The sequence below is a fragment of the Leptopilina boulardi genome, unplaced genomic scaffold (assembly GCF_019393585.1).
Source record: "Leptopilina boulardi isolate dan_hultmark-lab unplaced genomic scaffold, ZJU_Lbou_2.1 LbouV2_350, whole genome shotgun sequence".
NCBI lineage: Eukaryota > Metazoa > Arthropoda > Insecta > Hymenoptera > Figitidae > Leptopilina > Leptopilina boulardi.
In genome coordinates, this window is record NW_026137919.1 from 538,480 (window position 1) to 555,270 (window position 16,791).

A 16,791-nucleotide genomic window follows, 5' to 3' on the forward strand; every position below is an offset into this window, starting at 1 on the left:
GTAATGTATATTTCTTAATTCAGAATATATGAATTATATGAAAATCTTTACATAATATTTTTAATTTTTGTTTTTATGAATTCTTTTTGTCTTAACTTCATTTAATAAAATATAATATTTATGATTCAGGATTTATTTTTAATATATTTTATTATTACTTTGAAATAATTGTTAATTATTGATGTATTAATTTAAAACACTTATATTAACGTCACAAGAATTTTGAAAAATTATACATTTTGTTCTGTTTTTTCATTAAACTTTATCAGTTAGATTGATTAATTTATTGATTTAAATTAATAAATCTAGGACATATTGGTAAATAGGTTTTATTCGAGAAGAATGCGCGAAGAGGAGGCATACATACATGTAGCGACAAGATGTCCGTTAAATAGTACGCTCATATATATATGAGGCAAAATTCCTGAAATGTCCGAACAAAAAATTAAAAGTTTTCGAATTTAATCCATACTTTTCTAAAATGTTGTTATTGTTGGTGAAAGTCTAAAAATCAATTATTATTGAATTTAATAAAATAGTTTTTGAATTACAACGTTTTTAATTTTTGACTTTTGAAAAAAAAATTTTTTTCAATGTACAATATTTATAAGTAGAATGCATAAAAGTTAACATATATATAATGATTTTTAAAGCTTTTTTGACGGGCTACACGCTGTTAATAAAATTTTTTTTTAAATAACATTTGACCTTGAAATTCAAGGTCAAAATGTTAATTTACGTTTATCTCAAAATCGGATTTTTTCAAATTATTTTTAACTACCTCAATGGAAAGCTTGACTAATTTCCTACAAAACATGTAATTTTCAGAGTGCGATCTTTTAAAGTTTTTGAGATATTAATTAATTAATGTTTATAACAAATCAAATATTTTACAAACGAATAAAGTTACCGTAATTCTAAAGTTAGCAATTGAAACTTAACGTAATTCCGCATCCAACGAGCCCTGTATGAAGTATTGTGGATAAGTAGATTGTTAATAAACAATTAGTTAACATTGCAATTGTTTATTAACAATCTACTTATCCAAAATACTTCATATAGGGCTCGTTGGATGCGGAATTACCTTAACTTTCAATTGGTAAGTTCAGCATTACCATAACTTTATTTGTTTGTAAAATATTTTATTTTTTACTAACAACAAGCATCCAAAAGCCCTTTATCAAGTATTTTTGTTCAATTTTAGTTAAATATCAATAAAAAATGAAATATCTTACAAACAAATAAAGTTATCGTAAATCTAAGCTAACCAATTGAAAGTTAAGCTAATTCTGCATCCAACGAGCCCTATATGAAGTATTTTGGATAAGTAGATTGTTAATAAACAATTGCATTCTACTTATAAATATTGTACATTGAAAGAAAATTTTTTTTTCAAAAGTTAAAAATTAAAAACGTTTTAATTCAAAAACTATTTTATTAAATTGAATAATAATTGATTTTTAGACTTTCATTAACAATAACAACATTTTAGAAAAGTATGGATTAAATTCGACAACTTTTAATTTTTTGTTCGGACATTTCAGGAATTTAGTAATATTTAATTAATTTATCGACAGTTGATAATGATTTATGCATTAATTAATTTATTTTTTTATTATTATTTTTTTTAAATTTAATCCCACGATATTAAAGGACCAGGTAAATTCAAAAATTCGTCGGGATCTAAAGATTCTTCGATTTCTTGTGTTTCTTTCTTTAGGATTTTCTTGTTTCTAATAGTGCTATAACAATGCTCTTTTTTGTGGCCTCTTTTATAGCAATATTCGCAACAATTCTCCCATTTAAACATTTTGCTTCCTCGTGGAGGAAGCTTTGTAGTCCTTTCGTTTATAAAACTTTTCAAAGTGGTGGAAACAAATTTTTTTCTTTATAGAAACATGTTATATGAGATCCTGATCAATTGTCCGGATGTATGTGTTTGTGTATGTGTGTGTGTGTGTGTGTGGATCCCTTTTTTTGTTTAGAAGATAACTTTAACAGGTTTTAATGGATTTAGATAAAATTTGGTAGGCTCATTTATCATATTAATATCTCAAATCTGACCAAAGGATTTTGAAAAATACCCAAAAAAAAAAATTTATCGTCTTTTTTCAAAAAATTTTTTTTAATCGAAAAAATTTTTAAATAGAAAAATTTAAGGTTATATATAATAAAATCGTATTCCTTACGTCAAGACGAATCGATCGATATATATAAAGTATATATTTGAGGTAAATTTAAAGAATTAATGAAAGTAAAAAAATCAAAAATTCACATTTTGGCTATAAAATTTTGTGATTTTTTAAATTGAAGTTTATATATGAAATAATTGTATTCCTTACGTCAAGACGAATCGATCGATATATATAAAGTATACATTTGAGGTAAATTTAAAGAATTAATGAAAGTTAAAAAATCAAAAATTCACATTTTGGCAATAAAATTTTGCTTTCTCCATGAGAGAGCAAATTTTTTTGCTGATCGTAAAGAGGAAGCAAAATGTTCATGAAATGAACATCTGAATTTACAACTTGTTTAATTTCATTTTATTTGGTTCGTCAGTAGCCATTGCATGAATTTTGGCCTCTAATATTTTTAGGTTTCTATTCTCTTCGGACTCTCTAATCGTTCTACTTTTGTCTCCTATTGCTGTGAATATGTTCCCATTCTTTGTATCTGTGGTAGTGCATTTAACTTGCCACATTTTGTTAAAAGCAGGGTTGGTCCCTGATACTACTGAGTATATTGGCTTATCAATGTTGTACTCCGCGGTTAGCTCTTCTAATATCCCTTTAGGATAACTAATGTCAGCAATGTTTCGTTTAAGGAATCTTCTCCTTTCAGTGGTGGTATAGTATAGTAGTTGCTGAAATATCAGGTATTGCAACAGCTATGCAGTATTTGGACAGGTGATCCTGCATTGTGAGGATATGACAATTTCCGTCAGGTGTTGTGGGTAGTTTTCTTACTGTATCTAAGGAAATTTTATCGAATGCGTCTAAAGGAGTGTCGGTTATAAGCATAGGTTCTTTTGATTTTACACGTACTAGTTTTTGAGATTGACATGTAGGACATCTTCTCACAAATTCATTCTTCAATTCAGCTATTTTACTTTTATGAAATTCACTAATGATGTCTTCTCTAATTTCTTCTTTTGATACTGATACTTGTCCGTAGCAAATGGTTACCTGAATGTTGCTATTTTCGAAAATAGAATTAATAATTTGAAGAAATTCTCCTCTAATTAATTCGTCAGTGATATCTCCATGTCGAGAAATATGTATTTCTTCTATTTTCTCGTGATAAATGAGTTTTTTTAAATTACGCATTCGTACCATAATATATTCTTTCATTAAAGGTTCAAAATAATTATTTTTAACGATTATGGTGTAGATATTATGAATGGTCTTGTACTCCAATATGGATAAGTAATCTACTTATCGGTGTGGTGAACTCACAATCAGCTGCTAGAAAGTAAACATAATTGCTTCTATAATATGTAAGATTTTCTCTGATACTAGTAATATTTTTAATTGTTGTATTTGCATATTTAGGTAAAATTGAAGGTTGAATTTTTGATAATGATGCGTTTATCATTGATTTTATTATTGGTTTTCTTTTAGTTGTTTCTTTTTCTTCGTTTTCTTCTTCTGAAGTTTCTTTCTCGGAAGTGGATTCGTTTTGTACAGTTTGGAAAAAGCTTTAGGGTTCTTTATATGGTGGGGTGTGTGAATCTCTTCTAATTGTTCTTCTGTCGTGTCGTATTCTAATTCTGTATTTTTGTTTTCTGAATTTTCTTCAGGGTTTTGTTCCCATATTGATTCACCTTTAGCATAATCCCAATAAAAATCTAGTTTTTTGGAAAATTCTGAGTAATCTCCAGTTATTATTTCGTTTGCTGTTTTATGTGTTTCTTCATCGTCATTTCCATCAGAATTTGTTGTCCAATTTCTTGGTAAAATTCTGATTGAATTCGGGTGTTTTTATAAGTATTCATTAAATTGTATTATGGATTATTGTATTATTGTATTATGGACGTTTTAGCTATTTCTTCTTTTGTTAGACATAATTCTTCTTCTTCTGAGCTACTGTTGCTTCCACTTACTGGAGGATCAAATGTATTTATTGTTTACATTTCTGGTTCTATAGTAGGTACTTCAATTGTGATTATTTCGGGAGGTGCGCTTTTTGGACCTGATTCCGTTCGAATGACATTGGAGGAAGTTGTAAACTGGGAAGTACACTTTTACTTGGTTTTTGAATTGGAGGTTCAGGTATTTCGACCTCTTCTTCATTGTAGCTTTCATCATTAGTCGAATCTTCGATTATTTTGACTCTAGGTTGTAAAGTTCTTCTTTTTGCTACTCTTTCTGCTATAGGACTTTCATCTAAATTTATTCTGGATTGAGGTGGTTTTAAAATTGATTTTGGTTTAGGAGTTGGTTTTGGGATTGGATTGAGTTTAGCTTTTGGGATTGGATTCGGTTTAGGTTTCGGCTTATGTCTAGAAGGTGGTTTAGTTTTATCAGCTTTTCGGTTCATTAAAATTTTGATTCGCGACTTGTTTCTTTCCAATTGGGAGTCTTGTTCTGAATCATCAGTTATGACGTTTCTGGAAAATGCGTCTGCATTGGTATTTAGTTTTCCTGATTTATGTTGAAATTCATAAGAGTATTCTCTCAATTTTAATCGCCATCTTATTAATCTTTGTCCAGGGTCTTTTATTGTATCTATCCATCTTGAAGGTTCATGATCACTAATCAATGTGAATTTCTTTCCATAAATATATGGTCTGAAATTGTGAACAGCGTGTAATACAGCTAGGCATTCTTTTTCCGATGTGGAGTAGTTTAATTCAGGAGCATTTAATACTCCAGAAAGATAAGCTATGGGTAAATCAAAGCCATCTTTTTGTTGACTCAAAACAGCACCTATCGCAAAATCAGATGCGTCCGTGGTTATGGTAAATGGTTAGTCATAACCTGGGTATTGTAAAATAGGGCTTGTGCATAATGCTTCTCTTAATTCTTTAAAACTACTTTCTTCTTTCGGTCCCCAACTAAACCTTATGTCTTTCTTTAATAGATTTGAAAGAGGTTTTGCCTTTGCTGAGAAATCTTTTATGAATCTTCTGTAATATCCAGCAAAGCCTAAGAACTATTTTACATTTCGGGGTGTTTTTGGGGTTGGGAAGTTTCTAACTGCTTCTATCGTTTTGGGGTTAGGTTTTACACCTTCACTACTAATTACGTGTCCTAAATATGCTATTTCTTTAAACAAGAACTCGCATTTTTCAGGTTGCAAGGACAAATTTGCTTCCTTAAGTCTGCTTAATAATCTTCGCACCTTTTTTCCATGTTCTTCTAGGTCCTTAGCGCAGATTACTATGTCATCTAAGTAGACGAATAGTTCAGCACCTTGTAATCCAATTAGTACTTGGTCCATTAATCTTTGAAAGGTAGCCGGTAAAGTTTTTAATCCCATTGACATTCTAATGTATTCATAATGTCCATGTGTAGTTGAGAATGAGGTTTTTTCTCTATCCTTTGGATCTAGCTCTATTTGATGAAATCCACTGGCTAAATCAAATACCGAAAAGTACTGGGCTTTGCCCAAATTATCTATGATAGAAGTTATATGAGGTAGTGGATAAAAGTCACCTACGGTCTTATTATTCAATGCTCTGAAGTCAATTACTATTCTCCACTTTTTTTTCAGTTCCATCAATTTTCTTTGGAACTTTGAGTAATGGGGAGTTGTGAGGAGAGCAAGAAGGTCCTATTGCACCTTCCGACTTCATTCTATCAATGACTTTATCGATTTCTGCTTTTTGGGATAAGGAAAATCTATATTGCTTTGTATGCATAGGTATTTCATCTGAAGTAAGTATTTTATGTTGTACTAAATGTGTTGATGTTAAATGTTCACCTGGAAGATGAAAATTATCTGGAAATTCTGGCATCACTTGTTTGACATGTTCTTTTTCTTCTTCATTTAAATGATCTAACCTTTTATCGTTCTATTACAGCAGTAGCTTTATCTGGGGGTTCTATATATTCTTCTTCTGAAGAATATTCGTTGGAATCTTCAACAGGTAGTTTATAAAATTCAAATAGTATGAGTTCTTGGGGTAAAATCTCAATTTCTATGTCTTCTGCTGTTATATTTATAGCATAAACATGACACACACCATTGTTGTTTGTTACTATTCCTTCACCTATTACACAGCCCCACAAAAAAAAAAGTGTCGTGCGCGGCAGACCAGACTAGTCATTTCCTATGTATTTTGACGCGCTGAACACGAATCCGAAGTCCGTTTTGCTCCATCACGTCAGGATTTTTTTCTAACCTCCAAAAACCTCAATTTTTACAAAATTCGTCCGCCATATTGGAGCCGACATTTTGAATTTTGAAAATCTAACTTCAAATTCGTCATCAGCGACCCAAAAAACCCCTAGATACCAATTTTGAAGTAAATCCATCAATTTTTAAAAAAATAGCCTACCTCTCAAAATCCGACAGGTTTTTGGTGGTTAGAAAAAAATCCTGACGTGATGGAGCAAAACGGACTTCGGATTCGTGTTCAGCGCGTCAAAATACATAGGAAATGACTAGTCTGGTCTGCCGCGCACGACACTTTTTTTTTTTGTGGGGCTGTGTTATTAATCCTTCAGTTCTATCTAGTAATTCTATCCTTCTTTTAAATCGGTATTTAATATTTCCGCTGGTATTACTTGGTTTGTTCTTGCTTTAATAGTTAAATTCAGCCTTCTATTTGCCTTACTTTCCGTTAGATTTTCTCTTGCTTCTTTAGATTCATTGTCACAGAAGAATATAGGATGAATAGGATTGGAATGAGTCACTAGAGTGTTATGCCAGAAAGATATTTCCACTTTTTCTTCTCTTAGATATTCTCTTCCAAGAATATCATCTGATTCAATAGGAAAATTGGAAGGTACTGTTTGAAAGGTTACTGGTTTTCCATTAATGTCTACTTGTACAGTTCCTACGGTTTTAAATTTTCCTGGTACTATTCCAGCGATATGAATTGCTTCGTCTTGAATTACCTCTAATTCTGGTTGTAAAACGCATAATTTTATTAAATTAACATCTGCTCCTGTGTCAATTAATAATGATGCAATTGTTTCTAAGAAACTAGGTGAGCGTATTTTTATTACTGGAGATTCTCTTGAGTTTCTTGCTTGCAAGACGGTTCTTGTGATCGTACGATTCTCACGTTTATTGGACGCTCTTTTAGATTTCCACTCGTCGTCGCGTCTATCCGTCGAGCCATATTTGAGTTTAAATTGTCCTTTTCTAAAGGATGAGGGGATTGAGCGCGTGTAGGCGTTCTGGAATGTCCATTAGGTTTGTAATGTTAACCTTCTGACTGAGGTACATGAGGAAAATGAGGATATGAATTATAAGGAACATAAGCGTTAGGAGGAAAATAATTAGGATGATTAAAAAACGGTTGTTGATTATTTATGCCTAAAAATTGAGATGAATAAGGGTTCTTTAATATTCCTGAAGGGCTTGTTGATTGAGAAAAATATCTGGATTGCTCTACAGGATAAGGAAAGCGTACTTTTGGACTAGGGCTTCTTTCTCTGTTTCCATAATCAATTGGTTGATTGGATCGTGAATAATGATAAGTGGTGTAGTCTGATTTATAGGATTGATGGCGTATTCTAAAGCACTTTTAAATGCTTCGTTTAAAGATTCTAAATTTCTAGCTTCAATAGCACTAGACATGGGGTCAGGGAGTCCTCGGATAAATGATTCTAAAGCACAATCTGCTAGGTGTTTCATCATGTTATTGGCACACATTGTGCCATATGTTTCTTCTAGAGCTGCCTTGGCTCCTGCCATTAAGGTTGATATTTTATCATAAAATTCGCTGACACTATCGTTGCGGCTCATACGAATTGTGGATATTTGTTGTAAGTACCCTGTGTATGATTTGTGAGGTGCAAATCTTTGTCTTAGGTGTTCTATTAATTCATCTATTTTACTATAAGTCTTACCATAAGTACTATCTCTTGCAGTATCCTTTAATCTGGAAAGAATACATTTTAAATATTGATCTTCATAACCCATTGGTATACTAGAAGCACCATTTATTATGTCCTCAATAAAATCTCTTACAGGTATATTTTTACCATCATAAAAGGAAATGTTCATCATACCTTGTTGTAACGCAAAACATTCTGCCATAGAAGTGATCATAGAATCGCTTAGGGTTCTATCTATATTACCTGCCATGGTGTGTCTAGTATTATCATTAGCCATGGTTGTTAATGGTTTGCTAAATACAGGAGGAATGATTAAAATAACTCGTTAATTATATCAAGGGAAAAAGGGAGTCCTAGTACCCCCGCAATATCAGTATGACTTTCACAATGTATTGTTTGAAATTCTAACACAGTATAATTTATACACACTTTTGCTTCTCCACATGTGTTTATGGTGCTGTCGCGTAATGAATATTTTATTATGCGATTTATGTCCAGATATAGATTTAATTCGCTTTCCTGGATTAAATTTATTGGTAAAGATGGTGTTGACGACTAAACGCGGACTATGTGCTTGTTCGAGTAATAGTCTCAACGTATTGTTAACTTTTGTTCGTGTTATTTTTAGATATTAAGTTAGCATTAAGTATTCCAATTTTATTGTTCATCTAGTTCCATAATTTGTGTTTCGATTGTTAATATGTTATTTGAGTTAGGCGTTTGCCTTTCACGTTAGAGTGTCATGATTGTCACCTGCAACGAGGGGGGAGAAACCTCTGTGGTCATCACATTATTCCGTATGGCCCCGCCTTCCAGGTATACGCGTAAAGAGAGGGCCATTTTTCCCTTCCTTTCTTCAGTTTGTAATTTACCCTAGACTGAGTGAGTGCGCGATCTCATGCCGACAAAATGGAAGGGTGACGACAGAAATTGTCTTTAGGAAAACCCCAGGGTGACCACTGTACCGTCTCAGGATATCCTCTTTATCGACGTACACGAGGATGACGACAGCTATTGTCTTTGGAATATCCTCGCACCAATACGAGTGAAATGTGGTTCGCTTGTAATAAAAGTTAAGTATTCAACAAAAATTAAAATTAATGTGTTATTCTTTACTTGATCCTGCCCCCAAAAGTTTGTCGACCTTTATGGTCGTTAACAAATTGGTGGAGGCGCCGGGTAGCGGACATTATCAGCAAAACGAGTAGAATTTTCAGTACCTACAACGGGTGGCGCTGGAAGCGAGCCGTGCTTTGACGCAAGTCAGTTCAGTTTGCACATTCGCCTCGTGCGGTTAACGTCGATAGTGCTCATAAATAATTGTGAAAGTGATTATAATCTATATTTGAAATTAATAGTTAATAGTGTTGTATATGAAATTTGATTAATAGTTATATGAAATTTGATTAATAGTTATATGAAATTTGATTAATAGTTTTGTTAATAGTGTTGTTATTAGACAGAATAAGTAGTGAGTGCACATCGTAGTGAGAAAATTTTTTGTTAATTGTGAGTGTAAGTGAATATACAGTGATCAAAAGTGAAAATGTCGCAGGGAACCAACTCGACAACCGACACGGTACCTATGAGCAGTAACGAACCCACTCGTGAAGGTGTTATGAATCCGACACTATCAAATAGAGCTGGAAGCACATTGTCAACTATCAACAGTAGAGTGTCCATGAAAAGGAAGAGAGAATTAGAAATTGACGCAGCCCGAAAAAGATTTGCAGTCCGATCGCGCATGCTTGAAGAGAAAGCCAACTTAGAGATGGAAATGATAGAGACTGAACTGGCCATGAGGTTAGACGAAAACGAAGACAGACAAACTGGTAGTGAACATGGCTCCGTAGCTTCTAGAAATAATGTAAGAGAGTGGTTAGAAAGATTACCTGAAGTTGCCCCTCGAGAATCTTTACCAGGTGGATCAAGGATAGAAACACCTCAGCAAGACATTACGAATGACCTCCGAAGATTGACAAATCAGTTAACACAAACTATAACCGAAGCTCGTGTTGGCCCAACATACGAAACTATGACTCAAGGGATAATGAAACGCATGTCTTTAAAGAGAACTTTGCCGATATTCGATGGTGACGTATTAGAATGGCCAGGATTTAAAAGGGCATTTCAAGAGAGTTCATTAAGAATGGGCTATAATGATCAAGAGAACATGGTCCGATTGAATGAGTCCTTAAAGGGCCCTGCTAAAGAAGCAGTTGCTTCATTAATGTTGACCAGCGACGATACAACACGGGTGATGGAATTACTCCAATTGCGATTTGGAAACCCTAGCGCAATTGCAGAACGAATAGTGAAAAATTTAAAAGGATTACCATCAGTACGGAGTATAGGAAAGGATTTAATAATATTCGCCACCGTTGTTAGAAATTGCGTCGCAGCCCTAGAAGCGGCAAACCACGTGGGATATTTACACAGCCCGGAATTACTCAAGGAAATTACCAAAAGAATGTCGAATACTCTGATCCATAACTACACACGGTACGCAAACGAGAGGAATTCTCAAAACGAACCAGCGCTAATAACGTTGTCAAATTTCCTATTTTACGAGGCTGAGTTGGCTTGTAAAGCAGGAATCGTGGAAAGTATTTCATCTACAGATCGTCATAGAAATCGTGAACGTAGTCAGGAAAAAGAAAGAAGTCATAAACGAACAAGACGCGAAAGCCAACGAAGCATTGAGAGAGTCCACATCACACGAGAGAGAAAGCACGGTAATGACACCAAAGGAGAAAGTGAGTGTGGCTATTGTAAGTCAACGGCACACCTTGTAACAAAATGTGAAGATTTTAGGTCCCTCTCTAGTTCAGAAAGATGGAGTTGGGCTAGTAATAATAGAGTCTGCTTCCGATGCCTGATAGGAAAAGACCACCGGCAGAATAGATGCCGTGAAGCAAGTTGCAACGTAAAAGGGTGCAAGGGGATGCACCATCATTTGCTACATCGAACTCGAGAGCAAGTAGAAGATTATCGCATCAACAGACTTCGCGAAAAGGCAATAAGTTCGAAAGGTAAGGCACAAAAGGAAGATTGACTAGAAGAAGGCAGGTGTGTGTTGTTGAAAATTAAAGAAGTGTGGCTGCATGGACCCCTAGCGACAATACGCATTTTTGTTCTTATGGACGAAGGGTCTACCGTAACAATTCTTGACCCTCAAGTAGCCAAAACAATTGGTATTAACGGAAGAATAGAACCCTTGAATTTGACGTGTGTAGACGGGATTGGAGCGAAAGACGCGAACAGCCAGAGAGTATCGTTTGGGATTAGTGCCATTGATGGAACTATAAAATATACTATATCAAATGCTCGAACTTTAGAGGGACTTAGACTACCCAAACAGTCTTTGAAGAAAGAAATAGTAGAGTGCTTCGCATATCTATCTCATATCCCAATCGAATACTATGAAGATGCTACTCCTACCCTACTGATAGGTCAAGATTACTGGGACCTAATTACCCCAACACGAATAGTGACCGTCAAACGAGAGTTTCCGGCAGCATCACTTACTAAACTAGGATGGGTTGTTCATGGTCAAGTCCCAGAAAATACAACCTCGATACATCTTAGAGATTACACACTTATTACCAGCGAGCAGGAGAGTACAGCATCTGATAATGACCTTCACCATCTAGTCAAGCTTCATTTCACCCTAGAAAATATAGGAATCTCGAAGATCGCCCGTAAAAATAAGCTAGACAATAGAGCTGAAGAAATATTAAAAAAAACTACAAAACGCGTAGAGTCAGGATGGGAGACAGGGTTACTTTGGAGAAACGATGGTACAAAAATGCCTCCTAACCGGGCAACAGCTGCGGATCGACTAACGAAATTAGAACACAGAATGGATCGAGACCCAATTTACAAAGAAAAATATTGCTCTCAAATGGAGCATTTTATCAAAATGGGATATGCTAAAAAAGTCGTAGCACCAGAAATTCATAGTGACCGTGAATGGTATTTACCACATTTCGGAACTATAAATGCAAACAAGCCAGACAAAATAAGGCTAGTACTCGATGCCGCTAGCAAGACAAACGGTACGTCACTGAATGATAATCTCTTGACAGGTCCAGACTTCGTTTCTTCATTATTAGGAGTTCTTATACGATTTAGAAAAAAGAAAATTGGGTTCATGGGAGACATCCGAGAAATGTTTCTTCAGATAAAAATGCAAAATGATGATCAAGCGGCACAACGATTTTTATGGAGAGGAGCTGATCGAAACCGTAATCCAGACACATATGAGATGACTACACTCATTTTCGGAGCTACTTCATCACCCTGTTCCGCACAATACGTTATGAACCGTAATGCTGCAGAATTAAAAAAAAAGTACCCCGCATCCGTCAGAGCTATCGAACGCAATCATTATGTGGATGACTACTTAGACAGCGAAGACACTACCGTTCATGATTAGGAGTAAGCTGTTACTTCAGAAAGTCTGGCGTAGCAAGATAGGATGGGACGATAGGTTACGGAAAGAAGAACTCGATCAATGGCACTTATGGTTTTCCGAAATAAGTAAAATGGAATTATATCACATTCAGGGACACTATTTTCATAAAATTAATAAGGCAAAAATCGTCGAATTACACATCTTCAGCGACGCCAGTGACAAAGCGTATTCAGCTGTCGCTTATCTACGGTCGGTCGATATCGACAATAAAGTGTATTTATCATTTGTGGTTGGAAAAGCAAGAGTTGGACCCTTGAAGCAATTATCAATTCCTAAAATGGAACTACAGGGAGCTCTTGTAGCCAGTCGATTGGGAGAAACAATAGTCAAGGAACTAGAGATCTCTATTAATAAGCGAATATACTGGACTGATTCGACTACCGTCCTAAACTGGATCAAAGGAGAACCTAGAAGATTTGAACCCTTCGTGGCCCATCGTCTAGGAGAGATTGACGAGATCACCAACCCGACCGAATGGAGATGGGCTCCATCCAAAGAGAATCCGGCCGATAGCGCAACTAGAGAACTGCCTAATCAAAGGTTAAAACACCATCATCGGCCGTTCAGTTTCTGTGGCATGGATTACTTTGGTCCCATGTCAGTCAGTCACTGTGATGGCACGAAGAAGCAATCCGACGGAAATTTTTTCAGATAATGGAACGAATATGGTGGGAACTAACGCTGAACTAAGAAGAGCTATTAGTGAAATCGACCAGAACGAACTCGAACAAGAACTAACGAACCGCGGTATAAAATGGCGGTTCATACCTCCAGGAACTCCGCACATGGGAGGAAGTTGGGAGAGACTTGTAAGAAGCGTCAAAATAGGGTTGAATGCGGTGTTAAAGTCGAGGGCTCCAAAGGAAGAAGTTCTAGCTACCCTTTTAGCAGAAGCCGAACACGTTGTGAACAGCCGCCCACTCACTCACTTATCTACGGACCATCTGGACAAGGAATGTTTAACACCAAACCATTTTCTCTTAGGATCTTCGTCCGGAGTAACTGTACCGGGAAAATTCACCGACCATGATTTATGTTCACGCAAGTCATGGCGAAAGGCACAGCGACTGGCTGACATGTTCTGGTCAAGATGGATTAAGGAGTACCTGCCGAACTTGGTAGTCAGGAAATGTTGGTCACAAGAGGTAAGAAAATTAACGGTTGGTGACGTAGTAATGATTGCAGACTCGGCTTTCCCAAGGAATACCTGGCCCAAGGGATTAGTTGTTAAAGTAAATCCTGGAAAAGATGGAAGAATTCGCTCGGCGGAAGTAAGTACTAAAGGACGTGTACTAAGACGCTCAGCTTCTAATCTAGTCGTAATAGTTCCAGCTAATAGTACCAATGAATCAGGACTTCGTACTGTGGGGGAGGATGTTGACGACTAAACGCGGACTATGTGCTTGTTCGAGTAATAGTCTCAACGTATTGTTAACTTTTGTTCGTGTTATTTTTAGATATTAAGTTAGCATTAAGTATTCCAATTTTATTGTTCATCTAGTTCCATAATTTGTGTTTCGATTGTTAATATGTTATTTGAGTTAGGCGTTTGCCTTTCACGTTAGAGTGTCATGATTGTCACCTGCAACGAGGGGGGAGAAACCTCTGTGGTCATCACATTATTCCGTATGGCCCCGCCTTCCAGGTATACGCGTAAAGAGAGGGCCATTTTTCCCTTCCTTTCTTCAGTTTGTAATTTACCCTAGACTGAGTGAGTGCGCGATCTCATGCCGACAAAATGGAAGGGTGACGACAGAAATTGTCTTTAGGAAAACCCCAGGGTGACCACTGTACCGTCTCAGGATATCCTCTTTATCGACGTACACGAGGATGACGACAGCTATTGTCTTTGGAATATCCTCGCACCAATACGAGTGTAATGTGGTTCGCTTGTAATAAAAGTTAAGTATTCAACAAAAATTAAAATTAATGTGTTATTCTTTACTTGATCCTGCCCCCAAAAGTTTGTCGACCTTTATGGTCGTTAACAGATGGGTCTATTAAATATATACACTCGTTATGTGTAAAGAATAAAGAATTTAAAAGAATTTTTGGATATAATGTGCCGCGCCTGACTTAAGGGGTTAGGGGTAGTCAGAATTTTCAAAAAATCAAATTTTTTTTTTGCATTTTCGTTAAGTAAAATATCTTAAAAATAATCTCTGAAAATTTCAAGTTAATCCGATAATTCGTTTTTAAGTTATTCGACAAATAACAAAGAGAGCTCGGGCCTTTTAAAGCGCTCGGGAGCGCTTGCAGCTAGTGTCAGCTGCAAGAAATCGGCTTTTAGGGTTCTATTGTCATCGATGAACTTAGACTTGGGTATATGTAGTAGTACCTAAATTAATATGGCCCAGGAATAGATGACTCGGTGTAAGTAATTTAATAATTCGTTTTTTTGTACGTAAATCTAGTGTGAAACTAAACGCGTTTTTCTCAAAACTATGTTTTTTGAACTGGTGACAACTATAACTCGAAAACCGCTCAGTCGATTTTAATGAAATTTATACAGCTTTTAGAATACATAATAAACTCGGGCCTGATCGAAGGATTTTTTTTTTTGAAAAATTTCGATTTTTTAAGACCAATTAACTGTTGATTTTTTCCTAAAAATCTAGACAAAAATTTCCTGAGGCCGCCATTTTGTTAATTTTTGAAAAAAAAAAAATCCTTCGATCAGGCCCAGGATTATTTATTTATAAAACTAATTTTTTTTATCCGATTGATTTCTGATTAATCTCCAAGGACTTATGATTGTCACCGCAAGGACCTTTTTTTGGAACTGGGTTAACACAAACAGCTGTAACTTCGGAAATAAAAATTTTTTTTTTTTTAAATTTTCGTGACTTCAAGTCAAAACATTGTTTAATAATACCATATTACTACTTTTGTAAAATAAAATTATTTAATAGCAAAAAAAAATACTGAAAATTCTCATTTTTTCGTGCCTCTGACTACCCCTAACTCCTTAATACTCCTGGGGCTGACGCACGCTGTGAATACTACTTACGTTCTACAGCACGCGGCGTCGATGAGTGATTTAAGTCAATGGCGGCTTAAATATACTTGGTTCGCGACCGTAACAATGATCGCGCCTGATTTTAAACTCCTTGGACTGACGTGCGCTGTGTGCACTGCATATGATCTACTGCACGCGGCGTCGATGAGTAGTTCAAGTCGGCGGGAATATTCAGCCCATATATATGCGCCTGAATTTGCATATGACTTTTATATGTTTATATTCTCCTGTTATTTTCTTTTGCAGCGGACTTTATTAAGTTAATGTTTTTTATGAAATTATAAGCATAAGGATTTGGTTATTATTACCAATATTAATAGAAAATGTTTAGAAATAATTTTTCCGATTTACATAAATTTATGTAACTTTATTAAAATTTATATTAATCGAATATATGAATGTAAAAACAAAATTTATTAGGATTAGTATTTAAAAAGGATGATCCGAGAATTCCTGTTAATTAAGGTTGATTATCGTTAATAAATGTGTGGAATTTTATTAATTTGTGTGCAATTAATATTTGCACTGTTCCAGAAGTAAAAGTGGATCCAGGAGTTAATATAACAGTTTCGGATCTATTTATTTTTGTATTTGCAGTTATTTTATTTTCATTAATTAAATTGATGTCTAAAAAGGGATTAATAATGAAAAGTCCTCTTGAATTTTTGATATTTTCAGATGAAATGTGAACTTTTGGATAATATTCAATATTAAAAGATACGCGTAAGATTATTTTGCAGGAGTAAGTGATGACAATTTATACTGTCAATAGATAAGATAAGAAAATTCCGATTTACATGTCTAGAATTTCTGTTTTTCATTAACCTTGTAATCAAAATGAAAAAAAGCTACAAATGTATTAGTGAGGGTAAGCGAGAGAAAGAAATGGAGAGGTGATGAAAGAAAAGAAATGTGAAAGAGAGAATGAGAAAAAAAGAAGTTATAAGCTGCAAAAAAGAATATTTGGAGAACACATGAAAAAATAAGAATTAGCCAATGAGTGAATTAAAGAAAATATAAAATAAAAGAGAATTAAAGATACTGATGAAAATATACAGAGTAAGAGAAAGAGTAAATGAGAGTATTTTTCTCTTTGTTAAGAATGAAATTATTACTTTTTGGGACTTGTGACTTCGTAAGTTCAGTTTTAGAATTTCTTATTTTATTCTCGGAATCTTGTAGAAAGTCTCTTTGGTTGTCGCTCTTAACTAATTCCTCGTCAGTTCTATTTGATTTAACATCTAAAAAAATAATTTTCAGGTTATTATTCATGAATAAAT

General features: G+C 34.8%; 1 protein-coding gene across 1 annotated transcript in view; it reads left to right on the top strand.

The window, feature by feature from the left end:
• LOC127286122 (uncharacterized) overlaps positions 1-16,791 on the top strand; it is a 570,090-nt gene that overhangs the window by 363,771 nt on the left and 189,528 nt on the right. The gene's annotated exons all lie outside the window — the stretch shown is intronic.